The following is a 27,047-nucleotide window of genomic DNA, read 5'->3' on the forward strand; positions in this document are numbered from 1 at the left end:
TCACTACAGAGCCTCACAGAGTAGGTGTGCGGTCCTTCTGTCACGGAGGCCACGGTGTCTGGAGGGTATCTCTGCCCTGAAGCATTCCTGTAGCTCCCTGTGACTCTGGGGGAGTCTTGGCCAGCCCCAGATACAATATTTCCTGCAGATGAGACCCCCCCTCCCACCAACTCCCACCAACATGGCAGGGAACCAACAAACAGTGTCTGGAAAAGACGCAGAATATAGAGCTTTATTCAGCCATTCATGCGGCAAATACTCCATGAGTACCACAGGATCTCATGCCCTTTGCTGGGTGCCTGGACACAGTGTGAGTGAGGCAGACGTGGTGCCTGCCTTCCGGGAACTTAAGGCTTGGTAGAGAAGACAGATTTGGAATAAACACCCTCCCGTGATGATGTCATTGTGGTCGGTTCTACAAAGAACATCTTAGAGGCTTTCTCAAGAAAATGACCCTAGCAAGAAAGAGAAAATCTGCCCAGAGAGGACGGCAGAGAAAGGCATTTCAGATAGAGGGAAGAGCATGTGCAAAGACCCTCACATGCAGAAGAAACGTGGGCTCAAATCTCTCTACCTTTTCCAACGTGGTGTCCCTGCCTAAGATGCTTCTAGACCTCAGTTTCCTCACCTGTAGAATGGGAACAATGCCACCTGCCTCCCAGGGTTCCAAGCAACAGAGAGACTAAGGAATATGAGGGTGCTAGTGTCTAGCACTGCTTCCTTGAATGCCTAAGGAATCCAGAGGCTGCCACTTGGCTCCTGGTTTCCAGTCACCCCCTGACACCCAAGGCCTCCATCAGTACTGGTTGTTCCTCAGCGCAATTAGGTAATTAGGCCAAATTCAATTACATACCACACTCCCAGGTCTGTCTGGGGCCCGAGGGAGGCGTGGGCTCCCCTTGCTGAGGGGGAGCAGCAGAAGCACTGGCTTGATTCCCAGGGCTGTGCCTTGTTACCACGCACCCCAGAAAACTGCCTGCATCCCAAATGGGGAAACTGAGTCAGGGGAAAGGAAGTGCTGCTTGGCCCCAAACTATAGTATCCCCAGAACTGAGATCTCCGGGCTGATTTTTCCCCTCCTTGAGCACCCCAACTCAGGCTGCTGGCCCATGGCTTGCCCCATCTTTCAGATTCATCAGGGGTCCTGGCTCCTCATCCCTCTGGACAGGCCCCCAGATTGGAGGGAGGGTAGGGTTCGGCTTCTCTGTCACTCCTGGATTTGTGGCAGTATCCCCTCCCAGCGGCAGACTGGCACCTAGCTGCTGTTCAACACGTTGTTTGGCATGTGGATTTTTGTGGCAAGCTTACCTCCCATAAAGCTGGGCAAGCTAGGGTTTAGAAGGGTCTTTAAGGGACTTGCTGGAGGCATCTAGACAAGAGCAACTCAGGTTGAGGGTAGCAGAAGGACCTTCCTAGAGACCATCATAAGACTTCCAGGGCTCTGAATGCCAATCCAGGGAGCTCAAGCTTGCCCTTGATCCTGGCAGCACTGGGGAGCCATGGAAGGTTTTAGACAAGGTAGTAACATGGTCAGATTTGCCTTTTATAAAACTTAGCAGCTAGAGGAGGGACCAAGAGGCCAGTGGCAGAGAAAACAATGGGAATGCTCTTCTGGATGTCCAGAAAAGAGACTGCTGGGGTGGAATTGTGCCATGTGTAGAGGGAAAAGGACAGATGGTAACTCTCCAGCAATGCCTCTTGCCTGTGGCCAGCCCCTGGCCACCCATGCCTGGGCCTCGGAAGCTCCATTGGTGACTTAGAGTTGTTTTAAGCTTCACTGTGGAGTTACTGAGTGGTTTCTGAAGGCTGTGTGTAGCTCCTTTCAGGGGGAAAAGTCTTAACTTTGGATTCATTTCATTCTAAAAAGAAAGTGGTTTTATGGGGTGTTTTTTTCCTAATCACAAGAATAATATATACTCCTTATAAACAGTTAAGGCATACAGAAAATTATAAAGTGGAGCTGAAATCCTTCTGACACACTAACTGCTCTTCAACAAATATTTGTTGAGCACCTACTATGTGCCGGGTACAGAACCACCAGAGATACAGCAGTGATCAAAACAGACAAAATCCTTACTCTCACGGAACTCAGTCTACCACAAAGAGTACTATGTTTGCAGATACACTGCACAAGCATTTGCAAGGATGGACCTTTGTAGGCCTACTACTTTGGAACTGGCTTCTTTGTCATAAGAGGATTGTGTGTATACTGGAAGCATCTGGCCTGGCTTGCTCAATATAGGTTATCAGTGAGGAAGGGGGTGTCAGCTCAATTGTGACAGCCTTCTTGGGGCCTTCCCAAGCAGACTGGTCTCTAGGGAGACCAGTGCCCCTAGTAGCAAAGAGGCCCAGCATCTGCACTGCATGTCAACACCACATGGGGAAGCGGTGTCCCAGAAAATGGTACTGATATGCCCTTTGGTCACACACAGCAAGTCCCCAGCCTCTCTCCCAGGCAATATCTCTCCATTGGGGCCTTGGCCTCCAGTGGAAGGGTGTGCTGTTCCCACCTGCCAAGCTCAGCTCTGCAGATCCTGATTTCAACATCAAGCCTCCCACTCCTTGCCCTGCCCTGGCGGCCACTTTGGATTTTCCCCAGATAGACATTCCTACGTGGCCTGTCTGTTCACGTCCAACCACCCCCCCATCCCCTGGGAGAGGGGGGACACCTGGGACCACACGGGGGAGTGAAGGAAGCTGCCAGATTCCCTGGGCTGCTGCGGGCTAGGAGTAAGTGGCTGGAAGGGAGTGGGCAACGGGAATAGTATCCTCTCACTCAGGACTGTCTGGAGGAGGGAAGGAAGCACACAGGTGATAAAGGGTTCCCGGTGAACTTTAGTGGGTCTGGAAGGTTCAGAGAGCTGCTTTGTTGCTGCCCAGAACAAACTGAGGTGCTTGGGCATACTTTTCAAGCACCCATCCTCTCCTCCTACCTATAAGAGCACCTCAGAGCAGAAATGGCCACAGAAGCCCTAGCCTGCTACCCCGATATTCCCTCTGCATTTTCACATCCTCAGCTTACACACCTCAGGTGACAAGGTGCTCACTACTACCCCAGGGCAGCCCTGACTTCCCTTCTTTTGAGCCCAAATTGGATGCCCCCACCCATCTTCCTGATGCACAGGACCCTCTATGGATAAGGAAAGGAGCAGAAGATTCCAGAGTCTGGACCCCAACCTCCCTGGAGGAGGAGGAAGACGGAGCAGGACAGAACCTCCACATCCAAATCCCATCAGCTCATAAAAAGAGGTAACTGATGGACAAGAGCCCTTTAGACCTTCCTATCTGTCTAGCACTTTACAGTTTGGAGAACATGCCCTTGCCAGTACACTTGATGGGAACACAACATCAGGAGACATGGCCTGGGTCTCTGGAACAAGCCAGAAGTCTTAGGGCTAGTCCTGGCTCTCCCACTAATTTGCTGTTTGGTGGCAGGAAGCCCAGACCCCTCTCTGAGCTCGGGTTCCCTCATTCCAAGTGAGGCTAGGGGCTCTTGACTCCAGTGCTAAATGAGTCGATGATCCCAAATGGTCAGGTAGAGGCTCTGCAGGGAAGAGGGCCAGCTGTAAGAGGCCATGCAGGCTTGGGGACACCGTGGGGCCAGTAATGGCTGGGGCAGCCTGCATGAAGCTCCACCGGCCCCCCAGCCTTGAGCCAGAATGTGTGCGTTTTCGTAACTCCATCCCTGTCTGAACTTCATTTCTTCCTCTGCAACGCGGAGGGCATCCTCCTGGGACCTGCTTGAGCCTTTGTCTGGGGGGTGTCAGGAGTGGAAATGGCTGCCCTGGCACAGACGGGAGAAAGGCTGCACAGTCAGGGAGGCAGACAGACAGACCGACAGCTTCAGCAGGAAGGGAAATTGCCTTTCCAACTGCAGGGAGCTTATGTCTGTCCAACCCGTGGACCGCCCGGAAGCCCCCCATCAAAGCTGTGTCCTGGGAGAAGCAATAAAACTCCAGGACTGCTGAGGCCCAGACATTCGAGCTGCCTTGGCGGTCCCTTCCCTTCAAAGGCGACTCCAGAAATCAATGGAAAGAGATTCATTAGAGGCCTGGGTGGCAAGTTCCCCACCACCTCTGGTGTGTTAGCCGGCCTGAGCTTCCTGTCTGAACAGGCTGCCTCCGCAGAGAAGCCTCCCAGTGTTCTTCCTGGCAGCGGGTCTGGGGAGGGGTGCAGGCTGGGGGCGCAGGGCACCACAGCTCCTCCTAGTCTCGCCTTCATTCCTGGCCTCATTCATTCATTCATTCATTCAGGCAGCTGGTTCTTGTGTCCTTCCTAGAGCAAATATCCCACATCTGCCCAGCATCCTTTAGATCCTGTCCATGCGAGACGTCCAAAGCAGACAGTAGTTGCTGCTGATGTGGACCTTGCCTTCTAGTCAGGAGACAGCTTTGACAAGAGAAACAAGCAGTCAGAAGTGCGGAGGAGAGAGCGAAGTCAGGAAAGAGTGGGAGGAAGCATGGGGAGGGGCGGCCGTTGGGGGCAGCGTGGCTGCGGAAGGCTCCGGAGAAGGAGGGCAGCCACTCGGAGGCCTGCAGGGAGGGGGCACGTAAGCCGGGCCACCTGGAGAAGAGCGTGCCTGGCCCACCTCGGAGGGTGCGTCGGGGGCACCTGCGGCCAGAAGGGCAGGGAGGCTGGGGCCGAGTGAGCCAAGGGCAGACTGGAAGGAAATGAGGTCAGGGAGGTCACGCAGGGGTTTGTGGGTAATCATAAGGGCTCTGGGACTTCACACTGCCACAGCCAGAACCTCCGCAGGAAGGGATCTGAGGTGAGAAGGGATGTGCTGTGACCTCAGCTTTCAGTGTCACAAGGGGCACTGTCTGGGTAGGAATGCCAGAACAAAGTACCACCTGCCCACAGCTTCAACTAGACAGTCACGCCGTCTCAGGGAGCTGGGGGCCACAGGTCTGCTGCTCGGAGATGGTGGCGGCAGGGCCATACACCCTCTGAAGACACTAGGGAAGGACCCGTTCCAGGCCTCTCCCCCAGCTCATGGCACCATGATGCCACAGACTCTAGGCGTCCTCCCCCTGTGCGTGTGTATCTCCATGTCCAGATGTCTGCTTTTTAATCAGACACCAGTCATAGGGCAGTAAGGCCCACCCCAATGACCTCATCCTAACTTGATCATCTGCAAAGGCCTCCCTCCAAATAAGGTCCCGTTCAAAAGTACCGGGGACTGGGGACTTCAGCATCTTTGAGGGAACACAGTTCAACCCACACCATCACTGCATAGACTCAGCCTCTCAAGAATGGTCACCGGTATCTCCTTTGGTCCCCTGAGGACCTGGTGTGAGGTGGTTTCACTTCCATCTTAGGAAGGAGGCAGTACGGGACAAGGAAGCCTAAGGGACTTGTCCATGGCCGGCGGCTGTCAGTGCTTGTTTCCTGAGCCTCAGCCTCCAAATCCAGGCCCATCGCCTCCCTCCGCTGCTCCTCAGCTACCAGGGTCCTGGCCAGCTCCTTCCTGTCTGCCAGCCCCTGCCTGCCAGCCTCTCTGTCCCAGCAGCACAGGCAGACAGCCTAAGGGGGTGGCCACCTTCCCGGCTAAGCAGTTAAAGGGCAGACAGCTCTTAAAGAAGCCCCCCAAGTGCCCATTTTGTGCCCAGCTCCTGGTCTCCCTCCCCCATCTTCTCCTCACCTTCGGCCTGGCAGGAGGCTTTCCTGGGTCCCCAGTAACCTTGCCATCGTAGGGCCTCTCAGAGGTGCCGAATGGAGGTATGGGACAGGGGTTGGTTTTGTTTTCTGGATAAAATGATAAGATTTGGGCAGAAGCCAAACGCAGACTTCTGGGAATGCAGTCTGAGTCTGGGACCAGGGCCCTGCTGGGGAAGAAATCCAGGAAGGGGGGTGGGGTGCAATGATAGGAGATTCTGAGCCAGGGAGGTCTCGTTCTCCACCGTGTCCCCAGGCCCCCCGCAGGGGGATCCTAGCCTGGCCAACCAAGATGTCAGGTGGATGCTTACCATCATGCAGATGGTAAACAGGAAAAACACAAAGAAAATATTGTGCTGGAAAAAATATAAAACAAGAGTCAGGGGATAAAGCTCTCATTAGCGAGCTGGAGTGACCTTGATGGCCCCTGTCCTCTGGACCTTTGAGTTCCATCTTAGGAACATAACAAGATGGTCCATGGAAGACTCCGCAATCAGACTGCCCACTAGTTTAAAATCCTTCTGGCAAGTTGTCCAAACCTCTCTGTGCTTCAATGTTACTGTCTGTAGAGTGGGAATAATGATCATAGCTCATCAGAAAGGGTAAAGGATCATACGTCGATACTTGCAAAGTGCCTGGCAGATAGCAAACTCCCCGTGACCAGGAGGAGCACAGTTAGGAACCAGGAGAGGCCTGGATCCAGCCCAGAAGTCCCAGCTCTGTTTCCCAAACAGGCGTGCGCTCTCCTGCTGACCCCCATATGTGGGTAGGGTTGTGAGGCCTGGCGGAGACACCTCCGCTGGCTGGGTGCTGGACTTCCTTCTTCAGGAGAGTCCAAGTAGAATTGAGGGGATCAACGGGGGTGAAGGGAGAGAGGAAAGGAAAGGAAAGAGAGAACCGTGTTATCCAAAGCCATAGGGGTTTGTGCCCTGGTCCCTCGGAGGTGGGCAGGAGAAGCCTCAGGAGACGGTCTCTGGAGGCAGAGCCTCTGAGTTGACTCCTGCCCCCAGTGCAGTCCCTTGAGCCCTCCTGGGCCAGCCACACTGGCAGGGCGACAGACGTCCCACAACAGTGACCCCCAGTACGTGCTCATCCCTTTACTGAACATTCTCTGGACCATGAACTTCCTTCGTGGGTCCTGAGAGGGACCAGCTGTGTGAAGGTGGACGGCCCAGGGGGCTCCCAGGCCCTGTGCTCTTGCCTGTCCTACCCACGTGGCTACCTGCCCAGGGCCTCCCTGTCCCCCTGAGCACTCCAGCATGGGTGACATCTCTGAGTCATTGGGACCCTTGCTGAGACCTGCTGAATCAGCAGGCCCCGCTTGAGGAAGCCCCGGCTCTCTGGCTCCCCAGAACCCAAGGCCCAGAAAAGCCGCCTCTGGAGTTCATTGTTCTGCCTCTCCTCAGCCTCGGTCAGAGGCCGCTCGGCTTTTGTTTGCCCCCAGGCCTCGAACACAAAGCCTCGCCCGGGTGGCGACCCAGCCCGGAGCCTGGAAGCCCTGGGCGGAGCCACTTTCGACCCCCGGGTGATTTACATCCAAGGTGCCTTGCCCTTTCTCTCCTTACCCGCCTGGGCTGGGACGGGCTCCAGGAGGCCGTGCCCCTCGGAGGTTAGCTGCGGAGCCCTGGAAGAGGTTTTCCTGCACCCCCAGGCGTCCCGCTGGTCCCCTCCCCCACCCACGGTCCCGCAGAAGTGGGTTCTGCATGACAGGTTCCCCGAGTTGGGTGAAGAATCCTCCCGCCCGCGCCCTCCGGAACGAGCCGCTGCCGCGTTCCTGGCTCTAGCGTCGTGATTTATCGGCGGTTCTTCCTCGCCGGGGCCAGGCTGGAGGAGTTCAAACACCCGCAAGAAAGCCACCCGCTATTGATCCCCACATCAGGCTTCCCGAGCGCTCGAAGCCATTCATCAAGGAGTCAGGGCGCAAGGGCCGCCGTTCTCCCTTTCTTCTTCCTTTCTTCTGCCTCCCAAGTCATTCCCCCGGGCTGTGCCCCCCTCCCCGAGGTCACTCGGAGAGCTCGCCGAATGACTGTGCGCAGAGGTGGAGGGCGGCTTTGTCTTCGGCCCCTTTCCGGCAGATTCTTATCCTGGCGTGCGTGCCCCCAGGGGGTGGAGCAGGCCGCTGCGGGCTCGGGCTCCGGGCTTTTGAGCACATCTTTGGAAGTTGGAGAAGTGGAGTTGGAATGTGAAGTAAGGAGAAGCCCCTCCGAAGCAGGAACTGGTTAGAGTACCCTTGTATCTGTAGGCTTGGGACGCGTAGTACCAGTAAGAGCTGGGACACCGGCTAGAATAGGGCCCTGGGGGCCTTGAAATTAACATGTGAAAACCCTAGCTTGGGCCGGGAAGCCTGGGTGCCCGCCAGTGAATGGATGCTGAAAAACAATTTGTTTTTCTAATTACGTAAATCTGCTGGATAGTATTTCCTTTTTTTTTTTTTCTTTCTTACCTGGAGAAAGTAAAAAACAATTGGTCCCAGGCCTGAGGAATTTAAAATTTAAATAAGCATTTTAATGCTTTTCTCCCACCCCCATCCTGCCAAAAGTGGGAGGCTGAGGAGGCCGCGTAGTGGGGCTGTCTTACTCGTGTTCCAGGCAGTGACGCCAGGTCTGTGTCCCTCTGGTATAAACCTCAGCTCCAGTCCGGATTCTGGCTCAACGTACAGGAAGTGGTTTTTCTGAACTCTGCCTGGGGGCTGGCTACTTGGTACCAACTCTTAGAGGGGATTTCAAAAATGAACATGGAAGTTCCAAACATTGAGTTTTTCTGTGGCTTGGAGGGCACCAAGGATCAGGTTAATATCGTGAACTATCAGTGCCCAGAGTTTCTGGGAGGGGAGGATCCAAGAGTGTGTTCTGGTTATTTGAAGCTTGGCTATTTGAATTCTGTGTAACCTGACACTATGTTAAAACCAGATTAATGTTAGTAATCTGGTTTTGAGGACTTCCATCTCAGTGTTTTCTTCTGAAATTTGGGCCAAATTGTCAGGCCCCATCTGTTTCTGGGTGTCACTGGCAGAGCACTGGGCTTTGAAAACCATTGTCTAGGGGACTGGGCAGTGGGGACTGGGCCAGCCAAAGTGAGAAAAATGGGAGAGTCTTTTTATAGGGCCATAGGGCTCTTCCCTCTTGAGATCCCAAATACTGATGAGACTGCTTGGGAGGGCAGGTTCCCAACAGATGTCTCACTAAATGACTGCCCCCACCCCCGAAACCATTCTAACCCAAAATAAGGAAGACTCCTTGGAAGAGGTGAAAGTAAGCAGAGCCTGAAATTTGTGGAGAGCAGGGAAGTCCCTCTTTCCCCAGCTGCCCCTGGGGTTGGCCCTGCAGGAAGGGGATGCCAATTAACCTCTCTTGCAGGAAGCTAGTTCTTGTCCAAAAGGCAGCAAGTTATGAAGTATGAATTAATCCATTTAACCAGCTCCTCGGAGGGAAAGCCCATGACAACTGCATTTCCAAATGCCATCCCCGAAAGTGATATTTCAAGTGGCAGTGGGTGGGATTAGAGCCTGCTAACGATTTATGTCAAACAAGGAGCAAGAACATAATTTCTAGATAAGTGATTTGTCTCAGCCTCTTCCAGAGCGGGCAGGAGGACAGACATTAAGGTTTAGGGGCCAGCCAGAGGCTCAGAATGAAAAAGGAGGGGAGTATCCGAGAATGAAGTCTAGAGAAGCAACAGAGGCTAGTGGACCTGGTCAGTTACTGGGGATGTTTCAGAGAGCAGTGCACAGCAGTCAGTATAGAGGAGAAGACAGTTCTGGCTACCTTTCTTTAGGATGAATGATGGGACCCCTCTTACCTTCCTAATCATTTGAGTTAGTTAGGTCACCAAGCAATTTTCACTGGCAGGTAGGTAGAGCTGGGGGAGGGGGCTATAAAACCTTTCTCCCGAGAGGGTGATGGTAGTGCAAAGAGGGAGTGGGGCAGTGCCCTTTGGGCAGAACAGCAGGTGGGCTTCCAGGGGCGTCTCCGGGACAGAGGGGTGGAGAGGGGGCAAACTCAGCTCAACGCCAGGAGACCTTGCGAAAGACAGGCTGGAAGGAAGAGGCCGCGGCCACCACAGGATGCAATGTCAGGAAGGCAGCAGCTCCCGGGGCGGGGCAGGGCCGAGGCAGGCGCGCACCGCAGCCGCCCCCGGCTTCCCTATAGCTGCTGGCCCAGGGCACAGGAACTCCCCGAAGTCTGGGAGGTCGAGCGTACGTACACCCGCTCACCCTGCCCCCGGCTCCGCGCTCGGGGAATCCCGAAGGTAGAGGGGTCCCTGTGCCAGGTTAGGTACCGGGTCGTCTGCTTTCTCCGCCCCCTAACCGGTTCCGAAAATCCTGCAAACCGAGGTCGCAATCCGGATGACCCAGTACCGCTCCGCTCTTCCCCTCCCCCCACCCCCTGGGCCGAGACCGCCCCCAGGCCAGCTCCCTCCTCCGCCCCCACCCCGCTGGGGACCCTCATTAGCATGACCACTTGGGAGGATGCGGTGGGGGGTGGGAGACACCCCAAGTAAACCACCGCCAGCGCCTTCCCGGCGGCCCCCTCAGGCGACAGCGCTCCGGGAGACCCACTCGCACAAGTGTTGCTTCCAATTAATTGCCCAGGCGGCGGGGGGGGGGGGGCGGAGGGGGCGGGGGGCGGGAGCCCTGGTCGCCGCCCCCGCCCGGAGGCTGGAGCGCCGCTTGTCGGGTCGTGCGTTCGCTCGGCGGCGGCGTGCACCAGCACCACCCCTGCGTGCAAGTTTGAAATGTGAGCTGCCTCCGATTCATACTCGCTCGCGCTCCCTCGCAGCAAAGTGGCTGGGCCGACGGTCTGCGCGCGCGAGTGAGTGCGGGCGGCGGGCTGGGGGGCGGGGGTGCGGACGGCGAGGCTCGCGGGGCGGGGAGGGCGCGCGCAAGCCGGGGCTCCCTGGAGACGCCGAAGCAGGTCTGCTAGCCTTTCATCTTCCTCGCGCGCTCCTCCTCCTCCCTCCCCTCCCCCCTCCGCGGCGCGCCCGGCCTCCCCGGAGCCCCCAGCCCCACGCGGGCGCACGCAGGGTGGGTGGTCGCGCCGGCGGGGTCCCGGCGCGCGGCGCAGGGCGCGGGCCGTGGGAAGTTTCGCTGGCGCGCCCCGTGCGCCCCCGCCCCCCGCGCGCCCCCGGCCCATCCCCGTCCCCGGAGGGCTGTCGCTTGCGCCCGGGCGCGCGGCTGGCTGCCTCCTCGGCGGCGGCGGCGGCCCCATTAGCGGAGCCTCCGCCTGTGATTGGCTTCGCCGGGGAAGCTGGAGACGGGCGATGAATAATTGATGTGTGCGGTGCGGTAGCCGGACGGCGGCGGCGGTGGCGGGCAGCAGCGAGCGGGAGCGCGGGAGCCGGAGCGCCCTCGGAGCCGGCAGCGCGGAGCGAGCGGGCGCCGGAGCCGCCCGGGCCCCCGCGCCGCCGCCGCCGCCGCCCGGGCGCGGAGCGGGGATGCAGGCGGCGCCCGCTGCCAGCGCGCAGCCTTTGTTCGGCGCCGGCTGAACCCTGCCCGGAGACGCTCGCCTTGGGCGCTCTCTGCCGGGCCCCAGCCCCCCGCGGGCGCCAGGGTGGGACCAAGGCCGGTGCAACTTCTAGGTGAGTGCAGGGCTGGAGGGGTCGGCGCCGGGGCGCCCGCGGGCCGGGCCGGGCTCCCTCCGGGCGCGGGGGTGAGTGTGCGTGCCTGTGTGTGACAGAGGAGGGCCGGTGCATTGTGGGTAGCGCCGTGTGCTGCATGGTGTCAGCCCGAGGCTTGGCCGCGAGAGTGGCACAGGCGTGCACCGGGCCCGTTTTGTGCTCCCACTGAAGGGGGTCCTCATTTTTCCTCGGGGCCCGGGGCCTGGGTGCTCCCCCACATCCTTCCCGAAGGTGAAGTGTTGGTCCCTCAGCAGACATTTTACGAAGCTCGTCCTCAATCGGCTCCTATTGCAAAATAAGAATCGGCCAGGAAGCCTTCCACCGAGGCAGCGGCTGAGGGTCTTTAACTTCAAGCTGCTCCTTTGTCAGGTTGTAGCCCTAATGTTGAAAGAGCCCAGAGACCCCCTCAGGCTCTGGTGATGCCACCATTGCGGCAGGGCATCCTTCGGAGAGCTGGTGGGCACGGAACAGACTTCTGACAAGTGTTTGCTGGGAAGCCGGCTGGAGAAGGAGAGAGAGGGTTTCCAGTAGCTGGCAGGAAGGCGCCTTTCTGGGGGTGCATGACACCAGGCTGTGAGGATCTTGTTTAAGGCTTTGGAGAGAGGGTTTCTCGGGAGACTATTGGGGCTAACGGGTTGTTTTCTTGTCCTGAGCACCTGGTTTTGGTGTTGGGTCTTACTAGCCTTGATGCCCAAGCATCTAGACAGGTCCCAGTTCCCGGGTTCAACGGGAAGCTTGCTCCGAGGAGACTGGGGAGACCAGGCTGCGCCTATCCCTGCCCTAACCCTCTGCACCAGTGGAGGGAGATGGCGCCTCCTCAGATGGGCTTCAGGTAACTGTCATTCTCAGGGCAGGGGTCCAGGACCCCTGCCCTTGACGGTCAGGCCAGACTGCCAGATGGGCACTGGGCATGGCTGGTGGCGCTTCCAGCAGGAAGATTTTGTGAGGCAACCAATAACGAGCTGGTGCCAGAGTGTTTCTTAATGGCCTAGCCTGGAGAGTGGGTGCAGTGTGGGCCAGAAATCCTGCTGGGGAGTGAGTTGGAGTGGACGAGGTGGTGCCACCCTGAATTCGGGGTGACCCCAGTGGCACACAGGGCCTCAGACCCTCCAGTTCTGGGACAGGATGTTCATCTCCTGTCCACTACAAAGCAAAAGGCTCTGTCCCATGGCAGGGACCAGGGCTTGGGGGAGGGGGCAGCACTCTGAGCCTTAGGGTCCACATGGTCACTAATAAGCCTGTTCCCCTTTTTTGTGTGTGTATTAGCTAAGCAGTCACTACCCCCCAACTAGCTGGATTCAAGTCCCCTCCTGAGCTATTTTTACCGTGAACTTCCTTAGTGAGAAACCACCAAACAGCGATGCTTTGGTGAGAATCTGGGTCTGAACCGGAAGCAGCAGGCTGCACAGAGTTTGACTTGCTTGACAAGGCTGTCTCCACTCCCCTGCACAGCTGCCCAGCTCTCTTGCCCCTGGGGTCTCACGGGCAGCCTGTGCACTCAGGGACTTGGGAGCCCCAGTTTCAGCCGGGAAAACGTGTGTGAAGCCCTGAGACCATCCAGTAGAGGACCGAGGAAGCCAGTGTTAGCTCGCACTGGAAGGAGGCCTTGACCCTGGCTCTTTGGAAGCAGGGATCATTTGGTCCTCATCACCCGATAGCTCAGTACCCACCACCGTGCCTGGTAACTGGCGGACCCTCAGTGAGTGCTGAGGTCTGCAGGAGCCGAAGGCAGGTCTGGTGCTGCTTTCCCTACAAGGGTGGGGAGGGGACAGAGGGACTGAGAGAGCACTCCTGGACTTAAGTTCATGTTGGTTGAGCACTAGGCAGCCAGGCCCTGCTCAGACCCTGGGAACTTTCAGATGAGTCTCCATTCTGGTGTCAGCCAGTCAGACTGAGAGAGGTGCCCCCACAGATACTCAGCCAATGTCCTGCCTGGGAGTTTCCCGATGGCTCTTTCTGGGTCACACCCCGGGGACTAAGGATGGCAGAGAGCGTCTAGAACTATGCTGTCAGATAGGGGAGGCACCGGCCATGTGTGGCTCCTCGGGTTGTAGAACGTTTGCCCTGTAACAGAAAGTTCCACTGGACCGTGCTGGCCTGTAAGGATGGAGACTCAGAGCAGAAGTGAGGTGAGGACATGAGTCCAGAGCCCACAGGTGTGCCAGTGCAGATGAGGCCATCTTCTGTCTTCTTAGCACTTGATTCTCTGACAGCTTCCCTGTGAGAGGAGAAGACACAAGCCAGGTATCCCCATTTAGTGCAGGAGAAAGCCGAGGTTCTGTTTTGCCCAAGGTCACCCAGCGAGTGGCATGAGCCCGTCCTCTGCCAGGGTTCTGCCACCCAGCAGAGGTCAGCCAGGGGGCAGGGGTGGGCAGCGGTCCCCAGAGCAGCTTTAGACCTCCCTGAGGACCATCGTGGTGCCTGCTAGGCGTCAGTCTTTGTGAAGTCATCCATCGATCGGGCAGGAGAGCCAGCTCAGCCTCGGGTCCCCAGGAACATAGAGTTCTATGCTAGCAGGGCTGGGAGAGGGAGAGAGGCTCTGGGTGAGGGAGGTGTTTACCTTGATCGATGCTGCTCTGGTCCCCAGGAGAGACTGGCTTGTCTCAGAAGGGAAGGACCCTGTGGACGGGCCTGTGGCCAGGCTCGTTAGCACCACCCCAAAGGAGGTGTGCAGACCCCAGCCCGATGGGAAGAATTATCTGGGGACTTTGGCTGGCACAAGATGCCTTTTGCTCCCTCCCTGCCAGGACCTGCTGCCCCTTGTGTCATGGGGCATTTGCGTGGCATGCTTGCCTTCGCTCCCCCCGCCCCAACCCCGCCAAGAAGCCTCAGCTGCTGGAGGAAACTCTCCCAGGGCCTGGCAGAGAAGCATCAGCCTCACGGGGGAGCCTGCTCAGGGAAAAACAAGCCTCTGCCCTCCAAGCACACCCAGCTTCTCGGGGGAGCTCCCAGGCCACTAACTACCGGCAGGGAAGGGCAGTGAACCCATGGCCCAGACTAGCGAAGGGACTCCCTGCCCCAAGGTCACCCAGCAGGGCAGGCCTAAATGGAGCGAATGCCCTCTCATGGCCCACTGCAGATCCCGGTCTGTCATTTTGAACTTGAGGTTTATATAAGATTTAATTGTGCCTTGCTTCAGTTTCCTGTCCCAGCCCTGAGGTGAGGTCACTTTGTCTTTGGCCTTGGCCCTATGTCCTGAAGTACAACCCTTCCCCCCGCCCCCAGCATCAGCCTCACTGCAGCCTCCAGCTCTTAAATGGCCCTGAGCTGACCGAAGGGAGGGGTCTGAGAAGAGGGTGGCCCTCTGCCACGGACCCCCACACACCTTGAAGGTGGTCTTTAAGGCCCATCCAGGGGAACTGGAGGGATGAGAGGACCTTTGGCCACATGCCCAGGTCCCTGGTCCCCTTGAGGGAGGTAGGGTGATGTTCGGAGTCCCTGCGCCTTTCCCTGGGGTCGGGTTGGGCCGCCCTGGGAACGCCCACAGCACTCTTTCTCCCCAGAGTCTGATGTTCTGTAGGTGAGAAAGTGGGCCTTTTTCTTCCCTTTCGGTACCCAAGCCGTGGCACTGACTTCTTCCTGGACCCAGCTCTCAGGCCTTCTCCGGGCCCCCTTAACTTCTGCTGTGTCCTGCTGGCCCCGCCCACCTGTGGGTACGGTCTGGCCTCCGGAGGGCCCGCGCCCCAGGCAGTAGTGGGTGCTTCCAGCATGTTCAGTGCTTGAAGAACAGGGGATTTAGCCAGGATACCTGCATTCCTGGATGCTGAGGCTCCCAGTCACTTTGGAAATTCAACAGTTCTGAGGTAGGGCCCGGCCTCTATGAGTTGGCTTTGGTTTTGTAAAGGTCCTCCAGATAATTCTGATGTGGTTCATGGAAACATGGCTTTCAGGGCCTAGCCCTCAAGTGATAACATCTGTGATCTGGGGCCAAATTAGTGTGAGCCCTTTGGCAAGTCACTTCCCTTCTGGGGGCCTCTGTTCTCATCTCTGTACCGAGAGCATTGCTCTGTGTCTCATCTCTAAAAGGTAAACTCCACTCTGGCAGTCTTGTCGTAGGGGGAGACAAAGACAGAAAGGCTTGGTGCTGCCTCTGGGCACTGCCAGCAGCCTCTGATGGTGCAGGAGGAAATATTAAGGCACAGCAGGGTAAGGAGAATTGAGTGAACAAAGGACGGTGCTCCACACCATAAGAGCTATGGAAGGAAGAGGGGGAAATGGAAAATTCGAGGCTGGAGTAGCCTGAAATTCCTCCCAGGTGGAACTGGATTTCCAGAATGGTAGGATTTGGGTCTTAGGTGCAAAGGGCAATGGATCTCAGGTAGGAGGGTGGAAAGAAGCAAAGGCTTAGAAACCCGGAGAGGTGTGGTAATCTCAGGGAAGGGAGGGGATCCCTCCAGATGAAGCACCAGAGGTCAGCGTGGGAAGTGGAGCCATTGCCAAAACTCCACGGGGAGTACAGATTTTATCCTGGGGGCAACGGGGAGCCATCGAAGGCTTTGGATCCACACATGCCACTGGGACTTCCAAGAGTGGGGATGCTGCCGAGTTGCAGGCAGGGATCCATGCAGAGAAGTGGGGAGCAGTGCGAGGTCTCAGCGCGAGGTCACAGTTCTGCTGCAGGAACATCCCTGCCTGTGCTGACGCCATGGAAAGCCTCCTCTTGTTGCAGGGTTCCTGTTTTGCGGTTGCCCATGGTGGGGGGCGAGGGCAGCCGGCTGTTCTTCTGAGAAGCTCCGGGAACTTGGTAGCACTTGGCCAGACCTCCTCTTCGCGCCCTCAGCTCTGTTCTGGAGGGGGGAAAAAAAAAAGTGAGATGTGTTTGTGTCTCCAGCCCCTCTAGGGGTGACAGCCAGGCCCCAGAGGTCTGAAATCAACATGGGCAGTTCCCAGGACTGGAGAGGTCTGGGGACAGGCGATAGCCTCTGGGCTTGCCACATTTGTTCTCCTACCATCTCAGTGGTGTCCTCGGTCTGAGCCTGGGGTGGCTGGAGATTTATACACACCGTCTCCGCCTCCCAAGAGTGTAATCTGTTTGGCACGTTCACAAAAGGTTTAGCAGGTCTGGTTCAGTTCCTACGTGTGGGCGGGTGGGCCGTGAAAAACTGAGGGGGCAGGGAGGTAGGGAGAAGCCCAGGGAGGCCTTCTCTCTTGTCTCCATCCTGTGTGGCTTCTAGGCCCGGCTCCAGTATCACCCCCCAGGAGGCCTTCCCTGGTCCCCCCCACCCCCAGCACACGGACGGACGTGGGACCCTGTATTCGGCAGTCCTTCACGCCCTTTTGGATGCCCAGGTCCCACCACCTGATGCAGGGCTGTTTCATGTGGTCACGTGCCTACCCAAGTGTCTGCCCCCCGCCAGTCTGTGGGTTATAGGACAGGACCTCCCTGGCTTAGAGCAGTGCTGTGTGCTTGATAACAGTGTCTTAAATAAGCAGCCCAGGGCAGAAGTGGGTCACGGCAAAGGCAGTCACCCAGGAAGAAATGGAGAGGCCTGAGCTCTTGGCCCAGCTCTGGCTTCCCAGGTTGACCGTGTGACATGCCAGAGCTCTTGTCCTTCTTGGGGAACCTACCTGTAGGAAGAAACACCGGATTTGCTGGGCTGTCCTAGAGCATGTCGAATCGCCACATGTGGCCACTTACATGTGTATTAGGAAAAATTAAGTGAAAATAGATTTTCGGTTCCTCAATCACATACACACAGTTCCAGTTCTCAGTAGCCCCGGGGGGCGCTGGTGGTTGCCGTGTCGGACAGGGCAGTGGTTGAACATTTCCCACCATCACGGTTCTGTCGGACAGTGCTAACCCCCGCTGGGCTCCCAGAGCCTTTGTAGCTTTGCCCTTGTGGTTCTGTGTGGGGGTGGGGTCCCAAGGCCCACCTGCCTGGTCAGCAGCTCCAGCAGCTGCTCCCACCCTGCATCCCCTAGCTCAGGGCCCCAAACTCTCCATCCCCCGCCCCCCATCCTTTCTGTGAAGGGTGGGGTCCCAAAGGACCTCCCTGCCCCATCCCCACTGGGGCTTTTAAAATGGGGCCACCAGCATCCTTCCAGAGACAGTGTCAGGCAGTAATTATGAAACCCACATCTGTCATTTACTGGGTGGCTTTGGGTAAGTCACTTCACCTCTCTAACCCTGTTTCCTGGTCAACCAAATCGAGCTGCCTGTACTTGCCTCTGCGTGGCAGGGCTGCAGTGGGGAGGCAGCGAGACGGGCTGGAAGGTGCTTAGCTCAGGGTCTGGCACATAGGACTACTCAGTATGAGGCGGCTTCCTGACTTAATCCCTCAGCGCTGGGCTTCTGCTTTCTCCCGAATTCCCAAGTCTGAGAGACTGGGTTCTTCTTGTCCCAGCTCTGTCTCCGGCCTCGGTGTCCTCGCCTGTGAGATGCCCCTCCCGCTGTGGGCTGTGGCTAGAGACCTTGCTGTGAGGTCTGGAGGATGGGTCTTGTTGTCCCCCCTCCCGCGGGGCCACGGTAACCAGCGATCCTGTGAAGGCCAGCGGGAAGCAGCAAGGACATGAGTGTGCCTGCCACTTGTCTGTCCTGACTCTGGGACTGCCGGGCCGTCCCCTGCCAGCAGCCTTCAGGAGGTCCCAGTGTGTCCTCGCTCTGCAGAAGTCTGCATGGGCTCCCCACACAAATCTACTTTCGTTTCCCTCTGGGGGAAGGAGCTGTAGATCTGTACCTTGGACTCCTGAAACCCTCTGAGTGACTTGCGCATGAACCTCCCCCATTTGAGGTCCACAGACAGTTTGTTGGGGTCTGCGAGCCCCCAGTTTGTGTCTTCTGGGCAGAGGGTCCCATGAGACGTGCCATGTTGACATCGCTCTTGGGTCTACAGTAGCCCTGAAGAAGGCAGGCTGACAGGGGAAGGCCTCTGGGTCTAGGCCTGGCTTCCAGGGGTCCAAAGGGCTTCAGGAAAAGTGCTCAGTGAAAGAAAGTTCTAGGAGCTGGGGGAGGAGATCCCAGGAGCCTCTGTGCTTGGTGCTGGGCTCTGGGCAGCAGGACAGTACTCAGGCCTGTCCTTGAGAAGTGAGGCAACAACAAGTCTCAGGTAACAGACTGCTTGTAGGGAGGGTACAGGGGCAGCTGGGGTGGAGGCCCAGATTGGGGGCTCCGTAGGGATTTGTCTCCGTGCAGAGAGGCGGAGGAGGTGTAGGCTAGGCATTCACAGGGAGGGTTCCACTGGGGCAGCGGGGAGGGGGGCCGGGGGAAGGGGTGTGGCCCTCCTGTGGTTCCCCGTTATGGGTTGACAGCCCTTAAGTCCTCAGAGATCCCCCTCCTGAGGCTTGCCCACCAGCCCCTCCCACACACTGGGACTGGAAGGGACATAGTCTAACCCTCTCTGAGCCTGTTTCCTCATCTGTAAAATGGGCAAACAGTGCCCATCTCATAAGGCTGCAGGAGGATTAAAGAGTACATTCCAGCTATAGCTCTAACCACAGTGCTAGGACCTAGCCAGCCCTGAGTAAATGTCCGCTGTCCTTGCTGCCCAGTCAGGGTGTCCTTGTATGTGTGCAAGGCCCATTCCTCTGGGGACACATCCTCCCACTTTGCTGCCTCGTAACCCTCCACTGCAGCCCGAGCCTCTCAGAATGCTCCCCGCCGCCTGTGCCCGCCCATGTGTCTGTGTGCGTGGGGGTGCCTTTCCCCCAGCACAAGCCCTGAAGTGGGGAGCATGCAGAATGCCCACCTCCCCCGGTGATCCTGGGAAATCTGGACCTAACAGCCCTGCTGCTTCCCTGCGGGGGCCTCCCAGAGCTCTTGGCCAGGAGCTCAGGCCTCCTCAGTGTTTGCTGAGGGAAGCTTGTGGCTTCTCTGCAGGGGCTTGTGTAACCCTCTGGTGTGTCTGTTTTTCATTTCCCAACAACGGGGCCCCTAAAAGCTCCTGGGTAGTTCTGGGGTGCCCTACAGGAACTGCAAGCACCACCATGCTCAGGTGCTCAGGGGCTCAGGGCAGGGGGACCCAAAGCAGAGCACACCTCCCCCCCACCCCCGACCTGGCCGGACCCAGAACAGCCTTAACCACTGGGTCTCCACTTCTGAATGCCCTCCTCCCATAGGGTGGCAGCCCGGCCCCCGGAGGGGGTGCCGAGGTCAGGATCAGGATAGGGAAAGGGGCAAGGGCCAAGGGTCAAGCATTTGCTTCCCTTTGTAAGCAGAAGTTCCACAAGGTATGGAACCTTCCCTGTGAACCCTCTCTTCTGTCCAGACCACGTTGACCCTTGAGACAGAGGTGGGTCCTTGGCCCTCTCCATGCCCCTGCCCAAAGGCACAGTGAGTAGCAGGCAGGCCTGGTGGGCCTGCTCCTGCTGGGGAACAAGGGGCATCACTGCCTGGTCAGTTCACCCTCCTTACCCGGCACCCCCGCCCCACTGTGCGCCAGGCTCCCACAGCCGCCCCCTCCGCCACCCCGGGGAATTAAACCTCCCCACCATTAGGCCTGTCAGGGGCTTGATAATCCTCTCAGAGCTTTGCATGGAGTTGTACCTTCTCCAGGAAACACGTTTGATGACCCGGATAAGCCGTTTGGCCTTGGGTTCCAGTGTCTTCGACGGGAGATTTCTTCCCAGGTTGCGGCTTCCTGATTGCTCCCTCCTCTCTCCCAGGAGTACGGGAGTGCTCCCCAAAGTGCCCTCGGGCTCCTGCCCAGACAGAACCCAGCCTCCGGCCAGGCGGGACCCAGGGTGGCTTCCCCCGATGCCTCCCCGGTTTCAGCTACCTCTTACCTGCAGCCTTCCCGGCCCCCACGCAGGTGCCCCGAGCTTGAGATTCCGCTGTGCCGTTTGAGCTGCCTCTCCAGTAAGATGGGGGCACCCCGCCCCCAGGCCTGTTGTAACAGGAGCGAGGGGGTATGGGGCGGCCATCCTGCTGAGGGCCCTCCGCGCGTGTACGCTCACTAATTTCTTGCCTGGGACCCTCTCCCAGTTTGCTGTGAAGCAGTTAGAGCCCTCAGCGCTGCCCTGCGTTTGTGTAGGAATATTGGATTTCTTCAAGTTCATGGCTGTAGTGCGTTCGAGTTTTTATGATCCACATCCAAATGGGCCAAAAAGTCCATACTCTGATATGTTTTGGATGCGTGAACGAACAAATGAGAGTGGGCTCTGGGTGGGGCACGGTGGGGAATGTGGAAACACGGAACCTGGTCCCTGCCCTCTGGGAGCCTGAAGTCCCCAAACGAAGAGGTCGGCCGGGTGGGGCCAGGTGTGTGGGGCCACGGGTGCACCTAGCAGCAGAGCGAAGGTGAGCCGGTTACGTGTTGTAGGTGTTGGAGAAGTGGAAGTGGAACATTTGAAAATGTTCTGCCGGTTTGGGATCTGGGTACAGATGCCCTGAACCCGTGCAGGGGGACATGCCTGTGGCCGCATGGGGAGCATTTATGAGTGGAGTGACTGTTGGGTGAATGTGTATGGCGGTGTTCTCGTGGATTTGTGGAGGTTTGTGAATGCAGAGGTTGTTGCGAGTGTGTGTGTGTGTGTGTGTGTGTGTGTGTGAGAGAGAGAGAGAGAGAGAGGGAGAGAGAGAGAGAGTTAACATGTTCCCATCCCTTTGGGGCATGCAGGTGCCCACATCGGCCCTCTCTCCATGCTGGGCAGCCTAAGGGAGACCTAAGGTCAGGCTGTGTGCGGCCAGCCCCTCCTCTCACGAGTTTTGTGACCTCAGGCAAGTTACTGAAGCTCTGTGATTCCTCAGCCTCCACATCTGTCTAGAAACAGGGATAGTAGTAGCGACCCTGAGATGGCCTGTGAGGACCCACCAAGTCCATGTGCTGGGCACAAAGGAGGCCCTCCAGAAATACCAGGTGTTCTCATCGTGCTAGGGTGGGAGGGATGGTCCCTGACTGGCCTAGGGGCCCATGACTCTGAGCAAGTAGCCCCAGATGAAGGCAGTCACTGTCCCGCCCCCTCCCCAGTGTAGGCATGCCCTTGGCCCACTCAAACTGGAAGATGGACATGGAGCTCTGAGAAGGGTCTCGCCCCAAGGTCTGGACCTTTCTAGGGATATTCTTCCCCCTGAGAGATGGCCAAGGGCCTTTAGCCCAGTGGCCTTCTCGGTGCATCCCTCCAGGGACTAAGGGAGGGCCTGGGAAGGCCTGCTGGAGCTGACCCCAGAAGGCCGGTCCCATCCTCAGGAAGATGACTCTGGACCCTCCCAGCCCTCAGGAAAGGGTGTTCCGTGGCTTCCCGGGGAAATCAGCCCTGACCCTCCACAGCTTCCTCTCTGCCTTCTCAGGGGTGGCAGAAGAACTCTGGGAGCTCCGTACAGAGAGAGACCTTCGGACTGTCCGTCTGTCAGAGCACGCAGAGTCGGGAGACTGCCGTATTCCTCCCTTCCCGAGAAGTCCCTTGCCTCTCTGGGCCTCTACTTTCCCCATCTGAACAATGGGGCTGTTAATTCCTGTCCTACTTAGCTCTAGGATTCAGGGCAGGCTGCGTCTCTGTGCCTTCACAGCCCTGCCCCTTGGCCGCAGCTGCCTGGGCGGGGAGCAGCTCCCACACGAACCGGCCCTGGCCTTTTCCTGCCCAGCCTTGGCATCCTGGTACCAGCTCCATGGGCTCGCTGGGGCTACCCCTCCCGTTGGAGGGGTGGGTGTGGGGAGGGGAAGCACCCTGGCCTCGTGCCTTACCTTACACTTCCCACCCAGGGCCCTGACTTCAGGGTGCTCTACAAACAGAAGTCGGGGGCCATGGGCTGCCCCCATCCTTGAGGTTTCAAGTTGGACCAGAGTCTCTTCAGAGTCTAAAAATGTGCTTCTATCCATGGGGTACCTTCTCTCCCCTGGTGGGGAGCTGCTGTCATTACCAACACTGGGCAGACGGGGAGACTGGAGGGACAGGGTCGGACCATTTCAGGGGAGTGCTGAGGCTCTCCCTCTGGCCTTCCCCCTGCAGAGCAGGCGTCTTCGTTGCCCACCGGTGCCAGCACCTGCGAAGGTGTGGGGTCCAGGCTTGGCGATGGGCTCCTGACCAAAGACAGGACAAGACAGTGACCCCAAGATAGCCACGTGCTGGGCATACCACACGTCCAGTGTGGACTCCTGAGCCTGCACACACATGCCCACAGCCCTTCACATGGACGCAGGCACACACGTACTCCCCACCGCTGGGGTGTTCCTCTCCATCTCGACAACTTGACGGCAGTTTCAATTCTTGTTTTAGCCAACTTTGTTTTTAATGTTGAACAACTATCACTTGTTTGTATATACTTCAGCAGCATAGTCCCTGGGGGAGAAGCAGTCTGTTTTCTTAAGCGGAATCCTGGAAGTCCAATTAGGGAATGATTGTTCCACTTCTAAGATTTTTCCAGCGGCTGCCTGGCATGCCCTGCTGAGCCCCTAATTAGGCAGCCGGGGCACCCCAGTTCAGGGCCCAGCGCAGCTGGGGCTGGCCTTTGGAAGGCCAGGCGAGGGCAAGTTCAGGACCTGAACCCAGGCCGCGGAGGGCCCGTGAGGGACAGGGCACAGACCTCTCCTCCATGTAAGGAGGGCTGATCTGACTGCTTACCATCCCACGGCCTGGACTGCCTTTTGGAGCAAGGGCATGACAGCAGAATCAGGGCTCTCTGGGTTAAGGGAAGCCGGACCAGTTAGGTCAGGGTGGCCTTCCAGCCCACGCTCAAACTGTTTGGAAAGCTGCCGAATGCCGTTCCCACTGCCGGGAGTTCACCCGTGATAGGGTCCAGCCTGCCATCCTGTCCGCTGAGCTAATTCGAGCCAGGTCTGTGGGCTGCCCAAGTCCTGCCTCGCAGTCGGCACGACATCCAGTATCATGGAGCTGTGGAAAGGAGGATCCACTTGGGTGGGGGGAGGCTCCCTGGGGAGGCCAGGCAGCACTGTGTTTGGTGGGTAGTTGAGAAAGGTGCGGGGTGGGGGGGTGCGAGGGCAGGCCGTGCCAGGAGAGCTGGCAGAGACCAGGGCATGGGGCCTGTAGGTTTTGGGAAGCAGATACCTGAGATTCACACCAAAGATGGGATTTTTAGTATGTTGTCCAGTGGTCTGCATGCACTTTTGCTGGGGAAGGAGGGCATGTGGTTGAAAAACACACATGCCTTGTAGCCAAGTGCAGCCTGCAGCCTAGAGGCCTGTCTGAGTGGCAACAGCTGGTACCTGCTCGCTCCCCGTGGGCCTTGGCCCCCAGCCTGGGCTGGCTCAGTCCTGTGGTGCCACGGAGTGCCTGTGGCCGCCTGGGGAGGCACGGCCTCTCCCCCAGCCCAGGCCTGTTCCCTACAGCCTCTGGGAGGTTCGGGTTTCTGCCTGCCAGGTGGGCAGCTCCCCCTGTTCCCCGCAGCCGTGGCTCAGCTCCCAATACTGCCGTGCTCTTGCCACCTGAGCCCCCTAGGTGCCATGTGCCACTCTGTTTCCAGGCAGCAGGTAGGTGGCCTTGGGGAGGGGGCGAGGGGAAGAAGGCAGGCAGATCCCAGATGGGACAGGGACGGTGCTCTAGCCCGGACAGGCAGGTAGGGTCTGGCCCGCCACCTGGCACTGGGGTTGTCCCGCCCCCGCCCCCCCCCCCAGGAGCAGAGGGAGAGTAGGTCTAGTAATGCATGTGTGTGTGCGCACGCCCACATGCATGTGTGTGTAGAGGGGATTCCTTACTACATCTCTTTCCGTGTCTCTGTATATTTCAGCAGTGGGGGCTCTCTCGGCATCCCTGTATCTGAGTATCTGCCCATCTCTCTCCCAAGTTGGGCCACTCCCCAGGCTTCCCTGCTCACCTGCCTGTGTCTCCGTGGGTCTCCACCTACACCTGCCGTGTCTCTCGCTGTCTCTGCATCTCTGCGTCCCTGCCTGTCTCGGTCTCAGTTCAGAGCCAGTGAGGGTTCCTTTGCCATCAGAGCCACCTCCCCCCACATCGGGTTGCTCTGCTTAATTTCATTTTCCTGGGACTCCAACTCACAGAAATAAACCCTCCCTTCCCACCCCTGCACTTTTTTATTTAACAAGCCTGCTGGAAAACAATAGTGATTTCCGCATCGATCATAAACAGAAGTGATTACCATACAATTACAGCCTGAACCATCAGCCTCCATGCAATCACTGCGCAGCATTGTAAATCGGAAGACAATTGCCTGCAGAATTACCCCCAAATTGGTTTAAGTGGCAACAAAAGAGTGTTGGCATTTTGGCATTGTGGGGAGGGATGGGGGAATGCTGGTGGTCCTGGCGGCAGAGGGTCCCCACTGGGGAGCTCTTGGGGTGGCTTCCTTGCCTTCCAAGCAGGTGGCTTGTTAGGGAGAGCTGCCTGCCACCTTCTCCCACCCCCTTCTTTCTCCGGCAAGTATTGCTTCTTGCCTATCTTGGCACGGTTTGTTATAAACTCATTTATACTAATGTGTGAGTGGCTAAGCATACCATCAACTGGGACAACAGAGAAGGATGAATCTGGGGAGAGCATGTGTCCCAGGAGGCTTCCTCAGCTAGTCCCTGCTAGGCACCCCTCCCCACTCCCATCTCCTGTATGACTCTTCCAGGTCACCTCATCTCCAGACTCTCCTGGTCTGGCTCCCACCTCGCAGCCTTCCCTTCTCCTCTCCCAGCCTAGAGGAGATCTCCCACCCAGAACCTCCTGTATTCCATCCAGGGGAGAATGTTCCCTCCTACAGCTGTGTCCCCTGCATCCTTCCCAGATGCCCAGGCTGGCCCACTCCTGGGATCCTGCTGGTGACCAGCACAGAGGGTTTCAGGAGAGGTTCCCAAGGTGGGCCTCTGTTCCCCTGGGCCTGCCCCTTTCCAGCCTCTCAGGCTTTAGGAGAAATCCACTGCCAACTGGACGTCCCTCGAGCATCTGAAGACCCAGCCCTGAGTTCTGGCTGTTTCTGCAGGAGGCTTGTCCTCTCCTGGGGAAGTGATTTCTCTGTAGGGCGAGGTTGCTCTCAAGTGATTGGGAAAGCCTCCCCAGCGGCGCACCTAGATTTTATCAGGCGTGTCCAGATCCAGTGTGTGCGTGCATTCGCCTGTCCCGTCGGATCCGCACCAAGGGCTTTGCGCATGCCTATGACTTTATTCTTGTTTCTGATAAAGAAAGGAGACCCTGAGGGTGACACAGCTTGTGCCAGAGCCAGTCAGTAAGAAACGGGGTCTTCTGGCCCCTGCGAGACTGCACATTCCCAAGGGCTGTCTCTCCAGCCTTGCCAGCCCTGCACACAGGCTGGGGGGCTCCCTGGTCTCTGACCCGCCCTGAGACCTCAGGCAGGACCGGTCGTTGGAACAGGTACCAAGTGAGAGAGCACTTGTGGGGCGCTGTTCTATCCCCAAGTTTGTGAGCACCCCTTGTCACCCCTGCAGCCCCGTAAGGGGACTCAGCTCCCCCAGGACCCTCGGGTTCCTGGTGCCAGAAGCTGGTGTGAACACGCTGCCACCAGCCCTGCAGCCTGTGCTCAGTAGCATCCTGTAGAGCAATGTCCCTGAGCTTTCTCGCTGCTCCTAGAGTCAGAGGTTCCATTTCTGGGTGCTCTGGTCACTCTGCAAAAGCCTCCGGGTGGGGCCCCATCTAGACTCGGTATGTTTAGAACCACAGATTGTGTTGGCTGTTCCAGCTCTACCCTGTGCTGGGGGGGTGGGGTTGCCAGGGGCCAGTCTGGCTTGGGCAAGCTGGACAGGGACTCTGGGGCACCCCTCTGCCTGGCACCCACCTCCTCAGCTCTGGCATTGAGAGGAGACCGGTCCAGAGAGAAGCTGGTGCGCGTGGCATCCACACACATGGTGGTCAAGAGAGAGGCTGCCACCGGCAGGACATCCTTGAATGTCCAAAGACCCGACTCCTAAGTCGGTGGGAAGCATCCAGTGGAAAGACAAGGGGTTCAAGATCGCAAAGACCTAGACTCAATTCTGCGCCTGCCCCTTGGTGATCTGTCTTTAGCTCTAAGGCTACTTTTTCTTCCAAATGGGAGCATGCCCACCCTGTCGGACCAAGAGACAAGAGAGGTGACGGTGTTACCGGTGCCGGGTCTTTGGGTCATAGCAGCTGTTGTCCTTGGCCTCAGAATCCAGCCCTCCCTTTGAGAAGGAAGGGGCGCTAGCCTTCAGGGAGCACTGGTCACAGCTTTGCACTGGCTGTGGTAAAGCTCTCCAGTGTGCCCCTCACTTCAACCCTGGAAAGGGAACGGCCACTGGATTTGCGACGTCCGGCTCTGGAACTGGAGCCCCGTGCGGCCGTGTACACTGGCATTTAGTGATGCAGAAAGAGTGAGATGCAGTTAGAACCCAGCTCCTCGCACGAGCCACAGGTCAGGTGTCCCGTCTCACAGGTGGGCTGTGACTCCAGGCTGGAGGGCGCGGATGCAGGCCACGTCCGTCCCTGCAGAGGTCACGTCAGACCGTGCTGTATTAGGTCGGTGCCCCGTTTCACGGATGTGAGGTCGAGGACTAGATCAGTGACACGTCGCTCTCGGGGTCCCAGCCCGAGGAGAGGGAGCTTGGGGCTTTGACCTGGGTGCACAGCTCCGTCCACACACTGAGCTCTTCTCTGACTAGCTCGGAGACTTGCCCTTTCACAAGCTGTGCGTGTGCTCCGCAGCGGCAAAGCCTGTGTCCGCTTGTACCCCCTCATGCAACCTGAGTCCTGCAGCAGGGTGGGCACATGGGACGGTGTCTGCTGAGGGGATGCTGGAAGGCGTGACCCAGTGAGCGCCGCCTGCTAGGACTTGGGTGCACACGTCACTCCCTCCTGCAGGAGGAGGCACAGAGCCAGCTGCTGGGGAGTGATGGATGGCCCCTTTCCAGAGATAAATGTGGCAGTCAAGGTAATCGGATTGTGTGTGACGGTCTAATTTGTAGGCGAGGGTA

At 58.0% G+C, this 27,047-nt stretch overlaps 1 protein-coding gene across 9 annotated transcripts in view; it reads left to right on the plus strand.

The window, feature by feature from the left end:
- ZMIZ1 (zinc finger MIZ-type containing 1) overlaps window positions 1-27,047 on the plus strand; it is a 231,746-nt gene that overhangs the window by 153,965 nt on the left and 50,734 nt on the right. The window contains exon 1 of one of the 9 annotated variants that reach the window (XM_046026224.1): window positions 10,822-11,232. The exons of the other annotated variants lie outside the window; for them this stretch is intronic. The gene's annotated coding sequence lies outside the window, so the exon portion shown is untranslated. Of the gene's footprint in view, window positions 1-10,821; window positions 11,233-27,047 lie in introns of those variants that run through there. 9 annotated transcript variants of the gene reach the window in all.

The sequence above is a fragment of the Meles meles genome, chromosome 13, assembly GCF_922984935.1.
Source record: "Meles meles chromosome 13, mMelMel3.1 paternal haplotype, whole genome shotgun sequence".
Lineage (NCBI taxonomy): Eukaryota > Metazoa > Chordata > Mammalia > Carnivora > Mustelidae > Meles > Meles meles.